We start from the raw sequence: 23,250 nt of genomic DNA, 5'->3' as shown, positions 1-23,250 counted from the left end.
CAAGTATATAAAATGTGTTTTAAACACAAAACAATGATTTTAATTATAATTTTAAACCAATATCCTTCACAGCAAAACTACAGAGAAATACAAACTATAAAGTACATTGGTATATGTAAATTCTAGAATCAATTCCACTGAAAAATTTAAAAAATAGCTAGAATCCTTTCAAAGTCATCTGATGTCTTTGAAATACATTCTATGAAATATTCAAAAGTAGTGGTTGACATACAATTATAATTCCATCCTTTTGGAATAATAGTTTGATTACTTTTAATAATTGTTTACACCAGAAAGTGAAGAAATATGTCTTTCTTAGAAATGAAGGTAGAGGGTAAAAGAGAAGGTAAAGGTGAAGGGAGAGAGATAAATTCTGTGAAATGTCACTTTAGAGGGAAGAGTTATTCAGCATATTATTACAGAAAGCAGATGCTGGCATTTGGAGTAAATGAATGAAAACTATTTTACTTTGAGCCAATGTAACAACTTATCTACCAAAAATCTGCATATTAATGCTAATTTGCTTAATGATAGAATGCCATTGAAAATTAGTAGGTAAAGAAGAAAGACAGCTCCCTCGAAACAACACCCGAGGTTGACTTCTGTTAACATACACATGTGCACATGTTTGCACAGGTACTTGCATACATATGTGCTCACATGAAGATGCACATACATACATAAAATAGAAGAGAAAAAGACTTAAGCATAGATCTTATGCACTTTACACACACACACAGAAGTAAATAAATAATAATGATCATGTAAAATGATCAAGCTAATCAGGGCACAATAAATGGACAACAATATTTATATAAATAGGCAAACATATACCCAAAGGATAGCAAAGATTTTAAAATATGAAATAGCATTGCAATGCATTTATAGTAAATTTATGGGCAGAATTTTAATAATTAAATAATGAATATGCAATGTGCTTTCCAAAAGGGGCCTGGCATGGCTGTCCTCTGAGAAGCCCTATCAGCAGCCAACTGCGTCAAAGGCTGATACCTACACCCAACCACTGAACTGAAGTCAGGGACCCCTATGTTGAATTAGAAGGATTGAGAAGCTAAAGGGGAGGGCGACCCCACAGGAGGACCAGCAGTCTCAACTAACCTGGACCAGGGAGCTCCCAGAGACTGAGCAGCCAGACAGGCAGCATTCATGGGCAGGTCTGAAGCCTGGATACATGCATAGCAAAGGACTGCCTAGGTTGGCCTCAGTGGGAGAATAGGAGCTTAATCCTCAAGAGACTTGAGGCCCCAGGGAAAGGGAGGCCGGGTCAAGGGGAGCACATTCGCAGAGGATACAGGGGACAGGGAATAGGGTGAGGAACTATGGATGGGAACCAGAACAGGGGAACAATGGCTGGAATGTAAATAAATAAACAAACAGACAAACTCTTATTTTTGGTGGTAAATCTAGCATTTAATGGCTGAGCCATAGTCAATAAGACAAATCAGCAAACTACAGATTGGGAAAAAAAATCTTTACTAACCTTACATCCAATAGAGGGCTGATATCCAAAATATATAAAGAACTGAAGAAGCTCACCACCAAAAAATATCAACCCAATCAAAATATGGGGTACAGAACTAAACCAAGAATTCACAACAGAGGAATCTCGAATGGCTGAGAAGCACCTAAAGGAATGTTCAAAGTCCTCAGTGATCAGAGAAATGCAAATCAAAACGACCCTGAGATTCTACCTTACAGCAATCAGAATGGCTAAGATCAAAACCTTAGGTGACACATGCTGGTGAGGACGTGGAGAAAGAGCAGTACTCCTCCATTACTGGTGGGATTGCAAATGGATACTACCGCTCTGGAAAACAATTTAGAGGTCCCTCAGAAAATTGGAAATAGATCTACCTAAAGACCCAGCAGTACCACTCTTGGGAAGATGCCCAGAAGATGCCCCACCATGCCACAGGGGGTTCTTCCATTGTACTCATAGTGCTCTTATTTGTGATAGCCGGAAGCTGGAAACAACCCAGATGACCCACGATAGAAGAATGGATACACAAAATGTGGTTTACTTACACAATGGAATGCTACTCAGATATTAAGAATGAGGACATCCTGAGTTTTGCAGGCAAAGGGGTAGAACTAGAAAACATCATCCTGAGTGAGGTAATTCAGACCCAAAAGGAGATGCATGGTATAAACTCACTAATAAGTGGATATTAACAAAAAAGATAAGTACAGAATATTGTACCCAAGATACAGACTACAGAGCTCAAAAAGTTCAACAAACTGAAAGACCTAAGCCGGATGCCTCAGTCCCACTTGGGAGGCAGAAGAAAGCATCCACGAGGGGGAGGAGAGGGAGGGACCTGAGAGGGAAAGGGAACAGGGTTTGGTGGAGAGGGAAACATGATCTGGTATTGGGTGGGAGAAAAGGACTGAAGTCCTGATGGTCAGCAGAAAGAATTCTGTTGGGGTGGGTGGGATGGGGACATCCTCATGGAGACATGGGGTGAGGGGAAGAGGTATAGGATGTAGAACAGTCGGAGGGTGGACTGTGAGGGGTGTATTATCTGGAGTCTAAAATGTAAGTAAGTAAGTAAGTAAATAAATAGGTAATAAAATTAAATTGAATTAAAATCAAGAGAACATAACCATGAGAGATATATTGATAAATTTAAGTGTGATTCTTTTTAGGTTTCCTAGAAAGTAGCAAATTTATGACAAAATTAAAAGCGAAGCCCTCCTGGGCTTGAATGTGAAAATGCCATTCTCCCACATATGCTCTTCTTTTTGTAGTCTTGATCTTGGCTGCTGGCACTGTTTGGGATAGTTGAGGAAGCATGTTGGGGCAGATGTGAAGAATCGGGATTCCTCCGATACTGTAAGTTGAAACATAAAGATTCACTCCCTGATTAGCAATTTGAATCTGTCTGTAAACGTTGAAGATACATTAAAGAGGAAAGACTTACACATATCTGTGTGACTTATAAAAGCTGAAGACCATATGCGAGGGCTGATAGCATTTTCTGACAACATGTGCCAAGCAAATGCTCAGAAGTAAGAGAATAAAAAGGCCATGTGTTTGAAGGCAAGTAGAAAGGGGTTTATGGGAGGCTTGGAGGGAAGAGGGAAGGGAAAAATACTGTAACTATATTATAATTCCAAACATAAAATGAATGAAATCTATTTGCATAAACATACTTTGTCTATGAAAATGAAAGGGGTAAGGAATTACACAAAACCAATGCAACTATCCAAGAACACTTTTTTATTCTTCATCCTTAGCAAAAATATTTCCATAATCATGTAGCTCAGCTTGGCAGATGGAGAAGAATGTTAGGAAGGCAACAGAAAAGCCAATAGGCTGGAGCACATATATGAAGAACATTCCTTTCTAGTAGTTATCTATAGCAAAAGTCCTCCATTGAATTACCATGTGGAATGAGAAAGTATATACTGTTGAGTGAACACGTCTTATTTTTCAGTGAGTCACTATTTAGTTTATATCTTTATATATAGAATTTTTCTTGCTCAAGTAATCAGACTATATCTCTCAATAGAAATACTGCAACATATTATGTGTGTGTGTGTGTGTGTGTGTGTGTGTGTGTGTGTGTATGCGTGTGTGTGTTTGTACATGCATGTATGCTGTGTGCCAAGGGGAAAATGCTATTTTGGCAGCTTTAGAACATCTACCATATCCTAACTTTCAATGATGTCAACATAAATACATCATCAATTTCATTTTTTAGTGAATAAAATCTTAAGGAAAATTCCCAAATCCTTTTCTATGACTTGCTCCTGTCAAGTCATATCCTTCAAGAGAAGCTCAGTAGAAAGAAATGTCACTGTGAGTTGTGAAAATGAGGTTCTGTCTAGTAAGCCTCATGTCACCCTGATTTTACTGAGTGAAGAGTTACAGACTAAGGGTGGAGTTGAGAACTTTACCAAAGTATATAATTTTTAAGAATGTGTTAAATAATGGTGAAATATCCAGTCAAATGTAATTTGGAGGTTTCTATCAGAAATAAAAGGAACAAAAATAGCACTAGAAATCACAATAGTACATGTGACAGAAATACTGCTAGAAATATAATAATAAATAATGAAATTATATCTTTTGTCTGATGCCTAATTTGGTTCCAACTCTAATATTTATTTCTCCTTATTTAGGTTATATTTCTTTACATGTATGCATGCACCATTTATAATTTACTATTAAACAAATATAGATTGGATAAAAGAGGTTTATGTCCTTTCTGTTTCCCAACACCACTATGGTTAATAACAGGCCAAATTGTAACTATTTTCTTTTTTCTTTCTCTGTGTATGGTTATTGCATAATTGGAAATACTTTGATGATTAATATCTAGATATTCAAATGTCAAATCCTAAATCTTAATGTCAGGATCCAACCTCAAATATATTACATAGACTTAATTTTATTTACTGTGGCTGTCAATATAGTCTTATTACTCTCTTTCATTTTTGGTCTTTAATGAAGTACCTGTGAGTTATGATGTGGAAAAATGTCAGGATGAGAAAATGATGCTTGCCATTTTTACCCAGCTGTGACATTTCAGCATTATGAGCTATACTTCACAAGGTCATGAATATATGACCTCCTCTGATGCTCTCATTATACGTCAATCCCCAAAAAGAAGCCAGGGAAAAGAATATATACAGAAAGGCTGGCTGGGCCTGGCTTTGATGTGTGTTGACTGGAAGGATCAGAAATAGAACCTATTTGCTAGATTTTGGAGGTAACAAACTACTTATGTCATAGAAACATTAGCTCCTGTGTCACCTCAAAAACACTGGAAATGAACTTAACTCCGTAATGCCTTTTATGACTAAGAAGATAGAAGAATCATCTTACAACAAAATCACCGATTTTATGGGCTAGAGGTTGATGAAAGATAATATTAACCCCATTGCAATCATCTGTCATTGTTTTATTATATCTTAGAAATGAGCCTATGGCCACATAACATTTCTAACTGGTATCTATTATGTTAAGTATAAAAACATTGAGTAGAAATCAATTTTCTTTTGAGCAGTTATATTTCCTTTTTAGTTTTAGGAAAACTGACATTTTCTTTACACCCAATATTATCTACGTCTATATCATCAGTATCTTTACCTCTGAAGAAAGTCCATTCAATCTGGCTTCAAAATAAAGTTCAGGCCAAGTAAAACTCAGAACAGACCAAAGCCAAGAGGTGTATAAGGCCAATAACTCAGAGATGATCCTATAGCAATGTATTCTAGGCAAGCCTATTCCAAATTAAAAATATTCCAAGTAAACCTCAAAACATTCAAACATAATATAACCAGTTTTACAAATTTTTAGCCAATATATTTGGTGGTACTTTCTTACATGTGTGACTGTGATGACATTTTTTAGAGACATTTAAGAGCATAGAATCTACATGACTATTGTCTGCAATTCCCCTGTTTTGAGTTTGTAAACTAAATAAAAATGAAAGAAACCCTAGAGGCCTCAACATTCATTGATTTCTGCCTCCTATTTCAGACGCTAAAAGTGACATCATGCCCTTGCTTCTAATACCTTCTGCCTGTAATGAATAGTACCACCTCACACTGTCTACCAAAATATATCCTTCCATCCAAAAGAAAGACAAAAATGGAAAGACCATAGCTATCTAATGGATTATTTATTAAAACAGGAAAGAACTTAATCAAGTTTGTAGAAGAAGAAACCTTGAAATTCAGAAACAGAAATTATGAATGGTGAAAGTTCTTCTACATAATACTTTATATTCTGTGGTAGCCTTAGATTTCCTACCATAAAAATGAGCAGAAAAACAAGAGATACTAATTATAAGACTGGATCATATGTTTAATAGCATGATATTTTAAAAATATTAAAATATTAGGTTATTATTAATTTTATTAATCAGATTTTATTATTACTATGATTATTAATAAGGATGCTTAAAAAGTGAAGAAAACGATTAACATAGCAAATCATAATATGGGTAGAAAATATTTGCCAGCTATTTATATAACTGGTGATTAATATTCACAACATAAAACAGAAAATGCAAACATCAAAAGAACATAATGTCCAATCAACAAATAAGCTGTCCAAGTAAAGATTCCATTTTTACCATATGGATGCCATTTAAGTTAAAATATTCAAACAGTTGACAAACTTGGGAAAATATGTTTAACATGTTTAGTCTAATTTTGTGTAATTCAAAAGTAGATTGAGATTCTATCCATCCCAGTTAAAATGATGATCACATAAAATAATCATAAAGCCTCAATTTTACACAAAGAACTGTCAATAACTGAATGCTAAGAATGGAAGAAACACTATTTTCTAGGTAAAGCACATGAAATGTTTATCTATTATCAAATAGTCAACCTGAAAATACCTATATGAACAGCATACAGACTGAACAAGATTATGCATATATATGTATATATATATACGCACATATATGTATGTATGTGTATATGTGTATCTATGCACATTCATGTATTACAAATTAATAACAAAGGAAGCCATGAACTGGAAAGCATAAGGAATACATTGGAGAGATTGGAGGGAGGAAGGACTGGCAGAAATGATATAACTGTAGTATAATCTCAAAACCAAAAAATATTACATGTAAAATATGACAAAATACAAATATCTGGTTAAAACAGGAGGCTAATTTACATAGAGAGGATATTAGTACAGCCATGATAAAATATGGAGTTTCCCTAAAGAAATAAAAAAAATGGAACTATGATATTAACAATTTGCAACATTCATGACTTTATATTTGAAGGAATAAAACTAGCACACGTTACAGAAACACCTATAACTATGACTATTACAGAACTGCTCATAAAATCAAGTCACATATATTGATGGCAGGCTATAGAAAGTGCTACAAAGACCAAGAATGATGTGTCATACAGCTGTCAAGTAATGGAAAAGTGTCATTTGCATAGAAATGCATGGAGCTAAAGATAACAAATGTTCTCTCATATGAGAACTGTTAATTTCCAAATACACAACTGCAATGAATAATATTCAATATAGCATAAAGTCATAGCAAAGTAGAGTGTGGAAAATGACAGTAAGTAGGATGAAAATTCTCATGTACGTATGAAAATGCCTTAATGGAACAAAAAAAATTGAATAACAAATGTACAGAAAGTAAAAATTATGTTAAAGATGATCATACTGATGAAATGTCTATGTGCTGCAAAAGCTATATAACAGGCTTATTGGAGGAGAGCCCTCCGAAAACTGAGGGGCAAATATACAAATGCATAGAATAGGAGAATCACAGATTTAGTTTGGGGTTCAGAACATAGCTCTAACATAAACCTTGTTGCTTTGAATTCAATCTCTAATACTTCAAAAATAAATATGATACAAATAGATGATAGATAGATGATAGATAGATAGATGATAGATAGATGATAGATAGATAAATAGATAGATAGATAGATAGATAGATAGATAGATAGATAGATAGATAGATAGATAGATAGATAGATAGAGATGGATGGATGGATGTGGATGGATGGATGGATGGATGGATAGATAGATATATAATAGGATTTAAAGGAGTGGAGTTACTCCATATGAATAACTATTAGTGACCCAAAGTATATAGTGTAAGAAGATACTATCCTGGTTTGTACTTCACGCTGACACTGACATTTTGTTTCAGATGGTTGAGGTCTGTTTGTTTTGGTAGATGCTATTGAAAATTGTCTTGATTTGACAAAGAGTGACACACAGGATACCTGTATAGACTATATTCAAGTTAAATGCAGATTGTTCATTCAGTCCATTTTCAGTGCTCCTCTGCTGCTGATCATTAGGTTTAGTGTTGATTTGCCTGTTAAGTGCCGCTCCCCATAGGATGTCCTTTCTTCTCAGACACAATCTACAGCTTGAGGATTGCTCTGCCTGTTCCCTTTATCATGAATGGTTATCTTTTCCAGGTTTTTTTCCCCTCTCTCCCAGGCTCCTAAGCTTATGCAATCAACTCACATCATTCAATAGACTTATAGATATTAAGGTCTGTTACCAAAATACAGACCAGGAACTCTTTCAAAGATGATATAGTGGAGAAAGTCTTTCAGTGTCCGCATAGGCAGATCTTCATTTTCCTTCCTCCATGAGTTAGGGAGGGCTAAGTGGGATCACACTCCTTGCACACCAATGCAACCTCTATCCTGGAAGCTCAGTTGGCCTCTGATGTGTGCAGTTACTGGGTTCTCATTACATCGATATGACTGGGTTGCATCACGGGGCACAGATGTAAACTCCATCTTCAAATTGTTCCCATCCTCAAAGGTTGGAATGATAGAATCGGGCTCAAAGCTTTGCCTCTCTAATTAAATACTCATTTCCTCTGGCCAGATCTCATGCTAAAATGATCTATGATCCTGTCATGAGGCCCCTTACTGAAACACACTGAGAAATTGTCTCAAGGGCCCAACGTGAATAATTGAATCTCTCAGGTCATTAGCGTAAACTCTAAATTTGATGCCATTTCCAGGGCGTCCCCCAAGAAAACAGCAGAGTGAAGCCTAAGTGTAAAGGCTGTGGAAGTAAAGTATTCAGAGGATGGTTTCAGGGGACAGTGTCTCCTTTACTGCACACGAGCTATCACTTATACAGTGGAATCCTAGCAACTGTGATTGGTTAGCACATTACCTTGAATTAGATAGTGGGCATTCATACTACTATGGTCTCTATAAGGAGGAAGCACATAAAAGGAGACAAGGATGGTGCAGATTCTTCAGCAAGACAACTACAGGCTTATCAGTTACTTTAGAATTTAGTGTTGTGACTCCTGGGAAGATCCAGGAGTATGGTGTGCCCTGCTTTCTTAGTAGAAGAACAATGAGGCAGGTAGGCTGGCCTCTAGGTCATGCCTGCATTTTCTCCTTCATAAATCTCCATTCCTCAAATTGAACACAAAAAGCAAACTTTTTGTTTATTAATAGGGAACTATTTAAAAGACCCACAGGGCTATCTTTTTTGGGGGGGGCAAGCCTAGTTTCTTTTGCAGAGACAATGTGAAGAGGTTGGATCAACAAAATGTTGCTGGTGAAGGGTTAGTAGAAGTTGATATTGAAAGACTACAGAAGACAAGGCATGAAATGCTATACAATTAGCAGCTTAAGGAGTCATTTCAGGATTTACCTGTGAGATATATGGAGGTAATAGAAAGAACGCAAATTTTGATGAAAAGAACAAAATGCCAAAGGCATTTACGGGACATCTATCACTAATGAATAACAAAGTGCGGGGCAGTAGACTGTAAAAGGTATCCTGGTTCCTGGTCAAAAAAAGGTCAAAACCCCAATGACCCTGAAAGGGACAGTATGCATTTCCCTAAACTCCCAGGAGTCCAGGTCCCTTTCAAGTAGACACACCCCCCAGCCCCTGTAGAGAGGCTTGTGGCCATCCCGTGTGTGTGTGTGTGTGTGTGTGTGTGTGTGTGTGTGTGTGTGTGTGTGTGTGTGTGTAGATAAGGTATTCCCAAGCTCTCAAACCAAGCCAATAGGAAGTACCTACTGTCAGACCCTGACCAACCCTTCCCACAGTTAGATGAGGTATTCCCAAGCTCTCAGACCAAGGAAAAGGAAGTACCTACTGTCAGACCCTGACTCATCCCAAAACTGTATATAAGAATCCTATGTAGAAGTCTTAAAAGTCTGCAGAGAACTACTTTGTTGTCTGAGAGCTTCTGTCAGAAGAGCTACAACACTGTTGCCTGAGGAAAAGATCTGCTCTCCTGAAATTGCTGCTGAAGATCCCCCGCACCCCTCATGGGCTAGCCAGCCTCTTGCTGGCTGTCTTAGAGCAACTGAAGCAGCAGGAGTGGAGACAGAGGCGAGCAGCTGCAGCAGCAGAAGAGATTGCCCCTCCCTGCTTGAGTTCTCTCCCCTTTACCTGAACCCTCACAACCTGCCAGGCCAGAGATCTCCATGGAAAGCTTCCAGTACAAAGGCCAACAGCAAAGAGGTCTGGGATGCTCTTCCAACCACTATCAAAGTTGGTGGAGTAGAAAAGATACAAAGAGAACAGATTTTGGCCTCTGAAAACCAAAATATTCCCACATTTCATTTAACCACTGTGTTCTTCTAGCTTAATCATGTCCAGAAATCGTACATTCTACGTTCATTTGGGACTACTCTCTTGTACTGAAATACATACATTAATATTTTCAAGTAAATCATTTTAAATAAGGAAATTACTTAATTATGTATAGTTTCTAAAATATTTTATTATATAACCATGCATGTCTTTAACAATATTCTGAGAATCTTCTTGTTAATGATTAGCATCATTATCAGACAGCATGGCAGGCAAACACACACTTATGTTTAAAATGTCACTAGGCCAAATATTCTCAGGAGCATAGCATTTTATGGATCTTCCACTTATCAAATGATTGCTCTGTGATGTACAACTGTACATTATCTCAAATAAAATTAGCTCGTTGCACCCACCTGTGATGTTTGGCCTACCATACCAATAAACAGTAAATGATGATGCCCCACTTTAAACACACACGTCTCCAGTTTGGAACTCCTTCTCTCTTTCAGTTTACTCATTTACACTGCATCCCTGTTTGTGCTGAAAAACTTACTTCACATACCATTTGCATACATCCATAACCCATTTAGAATACCATGAATGTTTTAAATCTACTCAGCTGTGTCTGAGTGGGGACATGAAGTGTTTAGATGAATTAATTCTTTGAGATGCCCTCATTTCCACTTTACCATTGGTTCATATCTATCCTTGATATATATATATATATATATATATATATATATATATATATATATATATATATATATATATTTGTGCCACAATGCCATAGAGAACTCAAAATGGACTTAGGGCATCTAACTGTTAAGATCTATTTTGAAATTGAGACTTGTCAGTAATAATACTTCTTGCTTTTCCATTTAGGATTTAGGAGTTAAATTCTGAAGGATATTGACCTCCAGCTTTGGTTCAGAAACACTCACAAGAATCTCTCTTAACAGACTGAGTGCAAGGGATAGCTTGAACTTACTCAATTAATTCTAAGTGCAGAGCTCAGTGCCAATTTATCAGAAAGGACAGTGATTTCCAAGCTAACACATTATAACTAGTGTGAGGCTATTAAATATGCCAGTCTAGAACTTAGTACACAATTTAGTGCATCGTTTCTCTTAATTTTGAATATCAGATTTATTTAATGTATATTTCTCATGTCTCCCTCCATTAGTCAACCTTTATTTGAAAAATTACATAGACAATAGTTATAAACCACAAAAAGAAGAGTGATTTGCAGCACCAATATGTGCCCAAAGTGACCTTCTTCTAATTTGAAAGGTTTAGGTGTGTCATTTCTTATGATCAAGAATTGCCTTCTACACTTCCTGTCCTTATGTGGTTCCCTGCTGTGTTTTGTTTCCCATCTCAATTAAAAATTAGGAAGGTAAGAAAGTAAAGAAATATTATTAAGTGTCAGAATCCCTATAATAATATGAGAAATGAAATGTGAAAGAGCATAATATTGTATAAATATATCTACTTCTTTATATTCATGGCTGCACTTTGGTTAAAATCCACATAGGCTCTTTGAGCTATAGATGCTCATAACTAAAACATCTTTGGAAACATACCACACTAGAATCCAATAAGGAAGTCTTTCAAGCCATATCTCTAGGTATATGTCAGCTCTGATCCTTATGACCCTTCAAAGTGTCTTTCCAAAGAGTTAATAGAGAACAGATGTTTTCTGAGACGACAGATGCTACAATTAAACAAATGGGAAAAACTGGCAAACGAAGACTCAGATACTCTCTAAATAGACCATTCAATGCTTTGAAAATTATCTAGAAGTTCTGAAAAGGTCAAAGAGATACTGAAGCGTGTCTGTTGCATATCTAAATTCATTAAAAGCTACTTGCAGAAAACAGTTTTCTCTCACAACAAAATTCTCAAGTGTTCATTCAACAACAGAAGTGTGTCTGTAATTCAGTGATTCTAAATACAGAAAGGAAGCCTTTCTGCTTTGCAAAACTATAGTCCAGTTTGCACAGTTTGCAAATCTGTGTCCTTCCATGTTTTTAGCCTGAAGCAGTATATTCCTGAATGCTGATTACGTCCTAAACTTACGTTGAAGACGAAAATATTTCTTCTCTTCTTTTTTTTCCTGTAATTTTAGCTTTTGTTGGTAGCAAAGATGTAAAGTAATGGCTGTTGTGAAAATAAATGTAGTAATTAAACTCCCTAGTAAGGCAATGAAATGGTACAAAAAGTGGCAATTTGTTTGATTTTGAAGAAGCAATACAATGTCAAGCAAATGAGAACTATAAGAATCATATAGGAGGGAACCATAAACATTATACAGACTTGTATTAGGACATGGAAGTTCAAAAAAAAAACAAATAAAAAGGAATGTAGATCCAAACGCCATAGTGCATCAGAGAAATGTAGAATTCCTATTAAAACAACTCCATGTGAAGGCATTCTGGATATGAGGATACAGGAATTCTCAAATGGTGTCTAATACCATTTAAGCGTGTGTTAAACGCTTCTTGGAACCTCTGATGAACCAATGTGTACAATGTGTATTGACTCGTTTTAAAATTCGGAGGGTAGATTTTGAGATCAGATTTCTCCGTTTAGCCATAACTGTCTCGTGTCATACTCTGTAGACCAGGCTGGCCTCAAACACAAGAGATCCACCTGCCTCTGCCTCTAGCATGTTGAGATTAAAGGTGTGTGCCACCAATACCAGGCTAAAACTCATTTTAAACAAGTGTTTTCTACAGTGTGTCTGTGGAACTGTATCAGCATACCCTTCCTTGCAACATGTTACAAACACCAATTTGGGAATTAATATTATATCCGTTAGACATCTTGGGGTGAAGTTAAGTTTCTTGTTTAACAATCAAGTATGATGATTTTGAGCTATGGTGAAGTTTAAAAATCATTGTTTTGAATTGTGCAGGTCCTAGAGGAATCTTTCCTTCAAGTATATCTCACCCATTGTAATCTCAAAAGCGACATATATGTAGAACTCGCCACACGGTAACTATTAATAAAAGTCATGCTTTATTATTTAGATTTTATTCATTATTCAGAAGCATAAATAAAATTGTTCAGACAATGAAGCACAAACCATACATTATAGCTGGCTTTATTAAATCCATCTCATTCTAGCTTCAGTACATGTCATGGATTATAAAGTTGATTAATGACTTAGTTTTAATTTAAGTGAACACTCAGGAATATTTCTTGAATTATAATTCTCTATGTGGCTAACTTGATTTCTCTACCTTGTTTTAGCCAATTATACTTACATAGGTTTCATATTGTTTGTAGACTCTATTGTAATTGCTCATTATGTGACGTTATGGGGACATATGAATGATGAAGCCTTTGTTCAAATAACAGTTTTTTTCTTTGCAACATCACCAACATTTTTTATAATTTGTTTTTTTGATAAACACTGGATTGAGATATAATCTCAAAATGGTTTTTATATGCATTTTTAATGATATTGAAGATTATAATATTTGTACTTATAGAGTCTGCAGTAAAGTTCTTCCATATTAATAATTTTGAGTAAAAATTTCAAGAAATAAATCCTTATTAATGTAATCATGTACCCTGTGTTTTCTCAATCACTTTGCTAAGTAATAAAGGACATGGTATAGTTCCTCTCAAGCACGTCTGCATTCAAAGAACAGATTTCAAGCCATGAGACATTAATAAACCATTCTATTTACTTTCTACTAGGTCAAATTTATTTTATCTGACAAATTCAAGAAAGAAAAACAACCAAAGAGTATAAATATAATGAAAAAGAATTAAATATAAGTTTACCCCTACATGAGCAAAACCTTTTTGTGGATAATATCTTTATAGTCTTCAGCATAAAAATCTCAAGTAAACTGATATCCTTTTTACCCACATATTTTAAGAAACAGGGAGTTTCAAAAAGTGTATGTTAATTAGTAAGACCTAAGAGGTAGGCAATAAAGACAAAATTGGTTTTGAAACTTAAAGATTAATTCATTTATCTATTCACTTAACAGAAACCATATTAAATCTTGTTTTACATTTGTGTAGACTCAGGCCCCTAAGGTGAAATAAAATTAGAGTAAGTAGCTATTTCTTTTAATGATACCCACATACATGACTATTAGCATAATGAAAACTGGTCTCATTTATGTATTTTGTGTGTTTTAACTTTTGACTCTCTACCTTGAAAGTTAATGGGAAATCTGTTGCTTCCTTCCCATAAGCTGACAACAGAGATTGTAAATGGCAGACAGTCATTGTCATTATAAGAAGTTGTGATTTTGAAGGGTCCATCCAGAGCACACAAGCTATCTCAATCCTGTTACTCAAGAAAGACATTATTCACTGTGAGTCAAGCATATAGACATATATTTTCTGCTTTCTTTCTTGATCTTTTTCTACAGGGTTCAGTGTCTTGGAGATGCATATACTATATTTTAATCATGGTTTCCCCTCCCCCAGCTCCTTCCAGATCCGCACCAACTCAACTCCATACCCTTTGTCTCTCTTTAGACTCAAACAGGCAAACACATGCAACAAAACAAACAAACAACAACAACAACAAAAACCAAGCAAATCATAATTGGGAAAAGTTTTCAATTAGCAATAATCGTGCCTTGGATAAACCTTATTGGCTACGATACTGCCACTGCACAAAGCTGCAAATCATAATTAAAAACAAACAAAAAACCACAAGCAAATGGCCATAAAAACAAAAAAATCAGAAAACATAACATATTAGCAAAACACTTTGAGACAAACAGGCCAAACAAGCAATATAAGAAAAAATGTTAATAAAAATACCACTGAGTTTCTTCTATGTAGCACTGAACTAGAAGCCACTTAAGTGTGATTAATATTGCTAGTGAGAATCCATTGTATATAATTAACCCTTTGTCTGTTTTGCATAAAATTTCAGCTTTATAATTATTCCAAACTCCAGGAGAGTGAAGCATTGTTTCAGTGTTCTTGTATATCCTTTTCTTCTCTTACTGACTAACATTTCTAACCTGTCCTTCTGATATGATGTTTTTCATGCTCACCACTGACAAAAGCAATTCTCCTAACTTTTTCCCTTTATATCAAAAGTGAAATATATCCAGCTGCAGCCCATTTCACATGCTGGACACATCTAGAATTTTGTGATCTAGGCACCTCTTAATTTTTCATCTTCCATATCTACTGTGTGAAAGGCTCTCTGACGTACCACTGAAAACTATTTCATATCATGCCAGCTTAGATTTCCTAAGAATCAGAATTTACAACAAAAAAGAATTTGCAGATATTGGATAGAGATAGCTCCTTTGTGCAACTTTTTTGAAGTAAAAGGACGCAGTAGAACAGGAAATTGGAATGGATTTAATACCCTGTGAAAACGTTTAATCAACACAGAGAGGTAGTTCTATGTGCCTGGGCCCTTGTTTAGGAAAGAACAGGATAACAAATACTCTTGTCCTTCAGTCACAGACTTTAGGTTGTGGTAAGAAGGGTTCTGGCTTGGGAAAATTACCATCTGCATCCCAGAAAGTCACACAGGAAGACCAAAGCTGGATGTTATTTTAACAGTGCTCCTAGCAGTTAAGAAAATATCATTTTCTATTGTGAAAGAGCACTGGGAAAAACATGTCAACATCCAAACTTCCTTCCCTCAATATACCATTCATCCACATACTTATGTTTGTTATAAATTTCAGGTGCAGATACATTCAGGAACAAATACGTAAATATATGCTGTGCATGTACAAAGATGAAAACAACATAGTAGACCAGAGAGATGGTGAGGAGTTAAGAACAATTGAGTCTCTTCAAGATTCCCTACATTTTGTTACCATCATTAATATCAGAAAGATAGCAATCAACTATATCTACAACCTCAGGAGTTCTTATGTCCCCTTCCTGTCTCTGTAGGTACCCATGTACATGTGTCACACACACACACACACACACACACACACACACACACACACACACTGTATAAGTTGAAAGAGTATAAGTCTGCCTTCAGAAAAAATATTCTAAATAACATTTTATACCATAGTGCTTATACAGCATTATTTAATTCTTTTACTGAGATATTAATAATGGATTTGTTTTTTTCTTTTATCCCTATGCCTTGTTTTCATGATGAAATTCTGTATTGCTTAAAGGCTGTGTTTGAACAAACGTCATTACATAGGATTTACAATGCATAAGAATTATTTTAACCACTTTAAATGTATGAAGTCTATTATTGGGCTGTTCTCCTTTTGATTTATAACGAGAATTGGAATGTAAATTCCCTGCTAAAAGGCACATGCATAAAATTTATCTTCAATAATCCAGAATTGGTGTTAATTTCAACTTAACAAAGTTTTCATTTTTTTATCATGTCTACCCTAAAATTCAACAAATAGAAAACAGACATTGTCTAAGTTTCCTGAACGATGCCGTTCATAGAACTTAATATGAAGTTACATAATTTTCTCCTTAGACATCTGCTATGCTTAGTGTTGTACAAAATTACTTGCCTGCCTACTGCACATGTAGTTTCCGTGCATTTTACTGCTTAGCATTGATTTAAATTACTTTCAAATCATGCAAGAATATGAAACTGTACAAAGAAACAATGTCTACCATATTCATTTTAAATCCGAAAGGGACAGAAAGCTTTTGTTCCTGTCATGCTTGCTCCTTTTTCTCCTCCTTCTCCCTCTTATATTCCAAGTAGAATTGCATAATGAGTTAAATACAGTGTATAGTTAGATAAGCATCATCTGTAGACTATCAGGCCTAGAAGAAAAACAAAACAAAGCAAAACAAAACAAAACAAGGGCTTTCTGTTTCTTGCATTGTTCTGTCACACACCTTTTCCATGCAGATAGTGCTATTTTGATACAGGAGCAGTTTGGATATCCTTTCTAGAAAGCACAAGTAGCAAACTCTTATCCTTCTGTGTTCTCTATAGCATAGGTATTATGGATACATAAAGCTACCTGCATTTCAGAATGCCCAGCAGAGAGAGAACTGACCCAGGGCTAGGCCCATTCTGAGAGCAAGATTCAGTAGGACCACTGGGAACAGAGTTCAAAAAACATGAACCATGGAGCAATGCTTAGGAGTAATTTGAGGGCAGTGCTCCACACAAACACATTAATTATCAAGGTATAAACCCAACTATGTAGAGTTACTGGTGGTGAATGACACATGATATAGAGCATAGGGAGCTCCAAACAGTGCTTTGCTTCAGAATCTCCCAACACTTGAAGACACACCATAGTCCCCCTTGTTTTCAGAAGGCCACAAAGCAGAAGACTGCTCTTATACAAGGTGCATTAGTTTTGGCCTTGCTGGGTTTGGGATGTTTTCTAGAATTTTCGAGACTTCTGTTTGTTTGGTTGCTTGTTTGTTTTTTTCTGATTTTCAAATAGAAATACTCCCTAATCCTGACCCACAAGTAATATTTTAGTAAGACATAATGTGTTTAACCTAACATATGAATAGCTGGAAACAAATACTTATGGTGAACTCTCCCCCCAATCGCTTGCATCTCTGACTCAGATATTCAAGTAGATGATAGCGTACATGAAAATTTCTTCACTTGCTGCAATGGAGGGAGCCTATCTTACATGTGAGAAGAAGATGAATTTTTAAGGTGAGGTGCATAGAACTAATGGTAGTATATCTCCTAAATTTCAGTTTCAAATTTGGTCTCCATATGGACATCAATGGTTAAGTCTGTGGTGACACTATTAAATCATGGAGGCAAATATCTCATAAACTCATTAGGACCTGGCAAAATGAGTTGAGGAGACTACTGTAGGTCCTCTACTCACCTGTGCTTGTCTGTCAAGTGACTACAAAACATTGCTCCCATTTTCTTTTGTGCCTTTCATCATTGGAAGAAATTTAGTCTATGTCACCCAGAAGGGGGAAAAAAGGAAGCCTTCCTCAGACTCCAAGACTCCAAACCTGCCAGATTAGTTTGTGTGTGTGTGTGTGTGTGTGTGTGTGTGTGTGTGTGTGTGTGTGTGTGTTGTTGTTGTTGTTGTTGTTGCTGTTGTTGCTAGTTTGTTTGTTTTTAACTACATGAGCTTCAGGGCAATTACTTCTTTTCAACATAAATTACCTAGCTTCAGGTACTTTGTCATCTCTGCAGTCACTACTTATGATGACTGCTCTTAATATGTATATATTTTCATGTATTTTTCTAGACTTATATACCATTTGATTATATTAAGTAGGCTATTTCGGTGAAGATTAAAGCACAATGTGAAAGTTCATTTCCCCTTCAGAAATGAAGTTTAAGATGGTAACAAACAGAATATTTCAACTGAAAGACCTTTCCAAGCAAATGCATAGGTTACATATTGATCTTGATTTCTATAATGGTTGAGTCCATGCATTGAAAACGCAGTTGTTATTGAAGAAGCTGATGATTTTGCAAAGCCATTTCGAAGGGGCTGGACAGATTGCTGTGCAGCTAAAAGGCCTTTCTCCTCTGTTGAAAGATTCATCTAGACAACATAGAATAATGTTGAGATCCCGATTCTGGATTCTGACAACCTGTTTTCTCTGGTGTCACTTACATACCTGGGCATAATCTCCCATAAACATTCAGACACATAAAGAAAAATAATTGAAAACAAAAATTTCAGTCATTGATAAAAACTAGGAATAATTTGAACTTAGAAGTGTGACAACTGTTTTTCCTCCTGCATATCCAGAATGTAATACAGAATGTTAATAACTTAAATACATTCTCTGGTTTTGGGAGAGAATAATCTTATAGAAAAAATGCACATAAAAAAAGACAGGTTGGAGATGCAAATAATATGTTGTTTAAATGGAATAGTTTAATAATAGGGTGTAGAAGATTACTATAAAATTAGCAAATATTTATTTTTCCCTTAATAAAATTACTTTAAAAAAATCTACGCAGCTTGGGTATGTTATTTAACACATTAGCCAATGAGTTTCTAAGGTTTCTTAAAATACACATTTTTATGTTTATTATGTGATGCATATAGTTGTTTCACTAACACAAGAATACTGACATATTTGAGACCGCTTTTGCAAATTGGAAAAAATATGGCCTGATTGAAGATTACTGTTAATGTAGCTTTGGTTCTGCCCTTGAGAGATCTGCGATTTATATCTCTTAAGATTGCTGTCACACACCTTGTAAGTAATCAGCATTCATGAACCATAAATACAGAAATATATTTGCAAGCAGTAGAAACAAAATTATGGGTGTACTTATTCTTCTTACATTTTTGACAATTGTGTAAATCGTCACCGATGATTAGTTTGTGAATTTTAGTGGCTAATAGATATAAAGTAAACTTCTGATTATTTTTAATAATAGAAAAAATAAAGATATGAATAGTTTAGAATAGCAGATGAGAAAAACAGAATTTTTGCACGTTTTATATGCAGATGAACTTGTTTCTATTTATTTGTTAATATCTATTTTCTATAAAATTACTAATATTACGAATATAGTAGAGACAGATATTGGTACAAATCAAAACCCTAACCTATTATGATAACTATTTAAATGTAACTATTTCACAATTTATATAGGGCAGTAAATATCAGATACCAGTGTTTTCTTGTGAAGACATTGACATCACCACTTACATTTTCTCTGATAATTAGCAATATATTGACTTAAGTGTATATAGAATTTCTTTCTTAGTTAGGGTTTCCATTGATGTGAAGAGACACCATGGCCAAGGCAAATCATATAAAGGACAACATTTAATTGGGGCTGGCTTACAGGTTCAGAAGTTCAGTCCATTATCATCAAGGTGGAAAACATTTCAGCATCCAGGCAGGAATGGAGATGGAGGAGCTGAAAGCTCTACATCTTGTTCCAAAGCAACCAGATGACTCCTGTGTTCTTCACCACTCAGGCTCCTACAATCCTTTTTTTCTCCTCTTTTGAGAAATTCCCTGAGCTCACCTAATGACTGATGGTGGGACTTTGTTTCTGTTCTTATCAGTTGTTGGACAAAGCCTCTTGGGCGTGCAAGTGTAGCCAATTTCCAATTTAGTTATTTCCAGGTATTATTTTTCCTAATGCAATTAATCTGGTATGAACAGCTATGTCAATTTTCTTCCCCCCTCTCCCCCCTCACCCATCCCACTCAGCACTAAGATTCGTCTTTCATTTATACATCCACACTGTAGTTACCCTCCCTCCACTCCTCATATCCCTCATCTCCTCTTTCTGCCATCCACACCTCCATTCAGAAAAAAGACTGCCTCAAAGAAACAACCAAACAGGACAAAACAAAACACAGTAAGACAAGTCAAATGCCCTCACAAGAAGTTGAGAAAATAGCCAAATAGGAGAAAAAGGGTCCCAAGAACAAGTCAAGTAGCTAGAGACATACATGCTCCTACTGTTAGTAGTCTTATGACCCTTCTCTTCTTAACTTCTTCCCACCTATCTTCCAATCTGGATTCATACTGTTTCTTTCTCTCCTTGGGGAAAAAGAAACCGGCATTTATGGCATAATAATAAAATGAAATATAGTAAAATTAGATAAATAAAAAAATAACCAGAATACAACTGTTGGAACATTGTTGAAGAATAGAGTTGTACAATATTTCTGAGTGCTTGTGAGAGAACTCCAAGGAAACAAGATGAGTCTTGTGGCCTCGGTTTCTTCAAAAGCTGGAAACTGGATTTTGTTTTTGTGATCTTCTAAGTATATCAGATAGGAGTGAGTTTACTTTAGATTCTTCATTATAAGTGGCAGTCGTTATGTTTTTAAATACCTCTATTTAAAAAAAAACAAAACGTGTTTGCTGCATGTGGTTTCTCCATCACACGTGGCTTGCGCTCATGACTCTGATTTACTAATGTATTCATGTCATTACTTAGAGTAGAAATTATCTGATGCTCTGAATAAAGTTGACTATTGAATGAGACTTTAGTCTCCATCATTTATCAGCTTCACTTTCCCAATTACTACCTCTAGAGCAGTAAACATATGACAAAAAAAAACAATAAATAAATAAGGAAAAGACTCAAAGTAAAAGGACAGGACATACTTAGAGATGGAAAGACAAACATACACACCTTCATACATACAAAACAAATCCCTTTAAAAGCCCCAAATGGAAGCCATAATTTATGTGCAAATGATCTCTTAGGATAAGGGAAAAGTAAATAAAACCCTGATATAATATTATGAAACAAGGAACCTGTACCCACTTGGGTTGCTGATTCTGCACCACCTCCTATAATGCCCAGAGAAAGCTCAAGCCCCAGATGCTATAATAAGCCCAGGATCACAGGTGAGATCCCAGCATCTGCCACACCACCCAGAGTATCTGGGACACCTGGGGATCCAGGGATTCAGGAAACAACCACCCCAGGCCCTTTCGGCCAGTGGTAACAGTTCCTTCTGTTTTGAGCCTACACCTGTAGCAGAGGTGGGGCACTGGCTCTGCATCAACTCATACAGCACTCAGAAGGAGCCTGTCTCTGAAACGCCCAGGATCACAGGTACTGTGAGATGCCCAGAATCACAGGATTATAGAAGAAGCTTGACTCCCAGGAGCTCTGACACACCCAGGATCTCAGAATCACAGGATCCCAGAATCATAGGATCACAGAGACAGCTGGGTGCTGAAGAGTTCTTACACAACCTGCATAACAGGAGGGACAAGCTCCAGTCACAGACAGTAAGAACAGGTAGCACTAGAGATGACCAGATGGCGAGAAGCAAGCACAAGAACATAAACAACAGAAACCAATGCTACTTGACAACATCAGATTGCAGTTCTCCGACCACACCAATCCCTGGATACCCTAACACACCTCTAAAGCAAGATGCAGAACTAAAATCCCATCTATGTATCAATGCAATCCTCATCAAAATTCCAACTCAACTCTTCACAGAGATAGAAAAAGCAATTCTCAAATTTATATGAAATAACAAAAATCCCAGGATATCAAAAATCATTCTCAACAATAAAAGAACTTCAGAGGAATCGCCATTCCTGACCTCAAGCTATACTACAGAGCAACCATGATAAGAACCACATGGTACAAAGACAAACCAGTAGATCAATGAAATAGAATTGAAGACCAAGAAGTGAATCCATACACCTATGGTCAATTGATATTTGACAAAGGAATTAACATCATCCAGTGGAAAACAAGACTAAATTTTCAACAAATGGTGCTGTTTCAACTGGAGGTCAGCATGTAGAAGAATACAAATTGATCCATTCTTATCTTCTTGTACAAAGTTCAAGTCTAAGTGGATCAAGAAACTCCACATTAAACCAGATACACAGAAATGAATAGAAGAGAAAGTGGGAAAGAACCTTCAACACACTGCAATGGGGAAAATTTCCTGAACAAAATGTCAATGGCTTATGCTCTGAGATTAAGAATTGACAAATCGGTTCTCATAAAATTGAAAAGCTTCTGTAAGGCAAAGGACACTGTCAATCGGATAAAACGGCAACCAACAGATTAGGAAAAGATCCTTACCAATTCTACATCCAATAGAATGCTAATATCCAAAATATACAAATAAGTCAAAAATCTAGACTCCAGAGAGTGAAATAACCTTATTAAAAAGTAAGGTACTGAGGTATAAAGAGAATTCTCAACTGAAAAATAATGAATGGCCGAGAAGCACCTAAAGAAATTTTCAACATCCTTATTCATCAGGAAAATGGAAGTCAAAACAACCCTGAGATTCCACCTCACACCAGTCCGGATGGCTAAGATCAAAAACTCAGGTAACAGCAGATGCTGGGGAGGATGTGGAGAAAGAGGAACACTCCGCTATTGTTGGTTGGATTGAAATCTGGTACAACCACTCTGGAAATCAGTCTGGTGGTTTCTCAGAAAATTGGAAGTAGTTCTACCTGAGGACTCAACTATACCTCTTCAGGGCATAGTTGCTCCAATATATAACAAGGAAACTTGCTCAGCTATGCTCATAGGAGCTTTATTTACAATAGCCAGGAGCTAGAAACAACCCAGACATCCCTCAACAGAGGAATGGATACAGAAAATGTGGTACATCTGCACCATGGAGTACTACTCAGCTATCAAAAACAGTGACTTCATGAAATTCGCATGCAAATGGATGGAACTTGAAAATATCACACTAAGTGAGGCAACCCAGTTACAAAAGAACACACATGTCATGTACTCACTGATAAGTGGATATTATCCAAAAAGA

At 36.0% G+C, this 23,250-nt stretch overlaps 1 pseudogene; it reads right to left on the bottom strand.

Moving 5' to 3' along the window:
* Nucleotides 1–14,632: 14,632 nt before the first annotated feature.
* On the bottom strand, nucleotides 14,633–14,714 carry LOC120096857 (U4 spliceosomal RNA; annotated as a pseudogene).
* Between the last annotated feature and the right edge of the window lie 8,536 nt (nucleotides 14,715–23,250).

This window comes from Rattus norvegicus, chromosome 14, assembly GCF_021556685.1.
Source record: "Rattus norvegicus strain SHRSP/BbbUtx chromosome 14, alternate assembly SHRSP_T2T, whole genome shotgun sequence".
Lineage (NCBI taxonomy): Eukaryota > Metazoa > Chordata > Mammalia > Rodentia > Muridae > Rattus > Rattus norvegicus.
The sequence above is the reverse complement of the archived record's forward strand: the minus strand, read 5'-3'. Positions and strand labels throughout refer to the sequence as shown.